Raw genomic sequence first — 4,341 nt, 5'->3', positions numbered from 1 at the left:
TCCCTGTCTGTGTCCCTGTCTGTGTCCCCGGTCCCTGTCTGTGTCCCGGTCTGTGTCCCGTGTCCTGTCTGTGTCCCTGTCCTGTGTCCGTGTCCCTGTCCCTGTCTGTGTCCTGGTCCCTGTCTGTGTCCCGTCCCTGTCTGTGAACCGGTCCTGTCTGTGTCGTCCTCTGTGTCCCGTGTCCCTGTCTGTGCCCGGTCCCTGTCTGTCTCCCTGTCTGTGAACCGGTCCCTGTCTGTCTCCAGGAGGCGTTGAGCATAGCCAAGACCCAGGTGGAGATGGGAGCCCAGGTGTTGGACATCAACATGGACGAGGGGATGTTGGAGGGTCCTGCCGCCATGGCCCGGTTCTGCTGTCTCATATCCTCCGAGCCTGACATCGCCAGGGTAGGAATCACCTGGACATTTCAAAAAGATAAGATACCTGCGTACTGTTGAATGCTTCCCGACGGTTAATCGTGTTTTCTAAACCACTTCCTGTGATGATGTTACTATGTACTGAGCTACAGGAAGCTGAGCCATGTTGTTGAAGGGCCTGCAGATGCAGGAAATCACTCTAAGAACAGAGTTCATCTATAGAAGAAGTTCTTTAGGCCTTTACTGAAGCTGAAGGTCACTTACCCAGCTCTTCTCGTTGTCCTCTTATACTCATCTCTCTCTCCTCTTATCCTCTCTCCTCTCCTCGTTGTCCTCTTTATCCTCATCTCTCCTCCTCTCCTCGTTGTCCTCTTTATCCTCATCTCTCTCCTCTCCTCGTTGTCCTCTTTATCCTCATCTCTCTCCTCTCCTCGTTGTCCTCTTTATCCTCATCTCTCTCCTCTCCTCGTTGTCCTCTTGATCCTCATCTCTCTCCTCTCCCTCGTTGTCCTCTTTATACTCATCTCTCTCTCTCCCTCGTTGTCCTCTTTATCCTCATCTCTCCTCTCCTCGTTGTCCTCTTTATCCTCATCTCTCTCCTCTCCTCGTTGTCCTCTTTATCCTCATCTCTCTCCTCTCCTCGTTGTCCTCTTAATCCTCATCTCTCTCCTCTCCTCGTTGTCCTCTTGATCCTCATCTCTCTCCCTCGTTGTCCTCTTTATCCTCATCTCTCTCCTCTCCTCGTTGTCCTCTTAATCCTCATCTCTCTCCCTCGTTGTCCTCTTAATCCTCATCTCTCTCCTCTCCTCTAGTTGTCCTCTTAATCCTCATCTCTCTCCTCTCCTCGTTGTCCTCTTTATCCTCATCTCTCTCTCTCGTTGTCCTCTTTATCCTCATCTCTCTCCTCTCCTCGTTGTCCTCTTTATCCTCATCTCTCTCCTCGTTGTCCTCTTAATCCTCATCTCTCTCCTCTCCTCGTTGTCCTCTTTATCCTCCTCTCTCTCCTCGTTGTCCTCTTTATCCTCATCTCTCTCTCCTCGTTGTCCTCTTTATCCTCATCTCTCTCCTCTCCTCGTTGTCCTCTTTATCCTCATCTCTCTCCTCTCCTCGTTGTCCTCTTTATCCTCATCTCTCTCCTCTCCTCGTTGTCCTCTTTATCCTCATCTCTCTCCTCGTTGTCCTCTTTATCCTCATCTCTCTCCTCGTTGTCCTCTTTATCCTCATCTCTCTCCTCTCCTCGTTGTCCTCTTTATCCTCATCTCTCTCCTCTCCTCGTTGTCCTCTTTATCCTCATCTCTCTCCTCTCCTCGTTGTCCTCTTTATCCTCATCTCTCTCTCCTCGTTGTCCTCTTTATCCTCATCTCTCCTCTCCTCGTTGTCCTCTTTATCCTCATCTCTCTCCTCGTTGTCCTCTTTATCCTCATCTCTCTCCTCTCCTCATTGTCCTCTTTATCCTCATCTCTCTCCTCGTTGTCCTCTTTATCCTCATCTCTCTCATCGTTGTCCTCTTTATCCTCATCTCTCTCCTCTCCTCGTTGTCCTCTTTATCCTCATCTCTCTCCTCTCCTCGTTGTCCTCTTTATCCTCATCTCTCTCCTCTCCTCGTTGTCCTCTTTATCCTCATCTCTCTCCTCTCCTCGTTGTCCTCTTTATCCTCATCTCTCTCCTCTCCTCGTTGTCCTCTTTATCCTCATCTCTCTCCTCTCCTCGTTGTCCTCTTTATCCTCATCTCTCTCCTCTCCTCGTTGTCCTCTTAATCCTCATCTCTCTCCTCTCCTCGTTGTCCTCTTTGATCCTCATCTCTCTCTCTCCTAGTTGTCATCTTTATCCTCATCTCTCTCCTCTCCTAGTTGTCCTCTTGATCCTCATCTCTGTCCTCTCCTCGTTGTCCTCTCTCTCTCTCTCTCTCTCACCCTCTCTCTCTCTCTCTCCCCCTCTCTCTCCCTCTCCTAGGTACCTCTGTGTATAGACTCACTCTAACTTCCAGGTGTCCTCTCTCTCCTCTCCTCGTTGTCCTCTCTCTCTCTCTCTCCTCGTTGTCCTCTCTCTCTCTCTCTCCTAGGTACCTCTGTATAGACTCGTCTAACTTTGAGGTGTCCTCTCTCTCTCCTCTCCTCGTTGTCCTCTCTCTCTCTCTCTCTCCTCTCCTAGGTACCTCTGTGTATAGACTCGTCTAACTTCGAGGTGTCCTCTCTCTCTCTCTCTCCTCGTTGTCCTCTCTCTCTCTCTCTTCTCTTCTCTTCTCTTCTCTTCTCATTCTCTTCTCTTCTCTTCTCTTCTCTTTTCTTCTCTTTTCTTCTCTTCTCCTCGGTACCTCTGTGTATAGACTTGTCTAACTTCCAGGTGTCCTCTCTCTCCTCTCCTAGGTACCTCTGTGTATAGACTCGTCGAACTTCGAGGTGATCAAGGCGGGACTGAAGTGTTGTCAGGGAAGTGTATCGTGAACAGCATCAGTCTGAAGGAAGGAGAAGAGAGGTTTCTCCAGAGAGCTACGACTGTCAGGCGCTACGGGGCTGCCGTGGTGGTTATGGCCTTCGAGCGAGGAGGGTCAGGTGAGACTGTCAGGCGCTACGGGGCTGCCGTGGTGGTTATGGCCTTCGACGAGGAGGGTCAGGTGAGACTGTCAGACGCTACGGGGCTGCCGTGGTGGTTATGGCCTTCGACGAGGAGGGTCAGGTGAGACTGTCAGGCGCTACGGGGCTGCCGTGGTGGTTATGGCCTTCAACGAGGAGGGTCAGGTGAGACTGTCAGACGCTACGGGGCTGCCGTGGTGGTTATGGCCTTCGACGAGGAGAGGTCAGGTGAGACTGTCAGACGCTACGGGGCTGCCGTGGGTGGCTATGGCCTTCGACGAGGAGGGTCAGGTGAGACTGTCAGACGCTACGGGGCTGCCGTGGTGGTTATGGCCCTCGACGAGGAGGGTCAGGTGAGACTGTCAGACGCTACGGGGCTGCCGTGGTGGTTATGGCCTTCGACGAGGAGGGTCAGGTGAGACTGTCAGACGCTACGGGGCTGCCCTGGTGGTTATGGCCTTCGACGAGGAGGGTCAAAACAGCTCTTCTCTGGTTTCCTACAGGCTACCGACACAGAGCGCGGCCTTGAAACAGCTCTTCTCTGGTTTCCTACAGGCTACCGACACAGAGCGCAAGGTCGACATCTGCAGCAGAGCCTATCGTCTCCTGGTAACTCAGGTGGGCTTTGACCCCAACGACATCATCTTTGACCCCAACATCCTGACCATCGGCACGGGCATGGAGGAACACAGCGAGTACGCCATCAACTTCATCAGAGCCACCAGGCTCATTAAGGTCAGTTGAGACCCGTGTCGTGTTTCTGCTAAACGCGGTCACTAACACTGCTTCCTGTTGTCACAACACTGCTTCCTGTTGTCACGCTCCGGGGATTTCTCTGGGACTGTGTCGTCTTTCTGCTAAACGAGGTCACTAACACTGCTTCCTGTTGTCACTAACACTGCTTCCTGTTGTCACTAACACTGCTTCCTGTTGTCACTAACACTGCTTCCTGTTGTCACTAACACTGCTTCCTGTTGTCACGCTCCGGGGATTTCTCTGGGACTGTGTCGTCTTTCTGCTAAACGCGGTCACTAACACTGCTTCCTGTTGTCACTAACACTGCTTCCTGTTGTCACTAACACTGCTTCCTGTTGTCACTAACACTGCTTCCTGTTGTCACTAACACTGCTTCCTGTTGTCACTAACACTGCTTCCTGTTGTCACTAACACTGCTTCCTGTTGTCACTAACACTGCTTCCTGTTGTCACTAACACTGCTTCCTGTTGTCACTAACACTGCTTCCTGTTGTCACTAACACTGCTTCCTGTTGTCACTAACACTGCTTCCTGTTGTCACTAACACTGCTTCCTGTTGTCACTAACACTTCTTCCTGTTGTCACGCTCCGGGGATTTCTCTGGGACTGTGTCGTCTTTCTGCTAAACGCGGTCACTAACACTGCTTCCTGTTGTCA

General features: G+C 51.6%; 1 pseudogene; it reads left to right on the top strand.

Annotated features, from left to right (window-relative positions):
- Positions 1–244: 244 nt before the first annotated feature.
- On the top strand, positions 245–3,818 carry LOC127918728 (methionine synthase-like; annotated as a pseudogene).
- The last annotated feature ends 523 nt before the right edge of the window (positions 3,819–4,341 follow it).

This window comes from Oncorhynchus keta, unplaced genomic scaffold (genome assembly GCF_023373465.1).
Source record: "Oncorhynchus keta strain PuntledgeMale-10-30-2019 unplaced genomic scaffold, Oket_V2 Un_contig_14723_pilon_pilon, whole genome shotgun sequence".
Classification (NCBI taxonomy): domain Eukaryota; kingdom Metazoa; phylum Chordata; class Actinopteri; order Salmoniformes; family Salmonidae; genus Oncorhynchus; species Oncorhynchus keta.
This window is presented reverse-complemented; position numbering and strand designations above follow the sequence as displayed.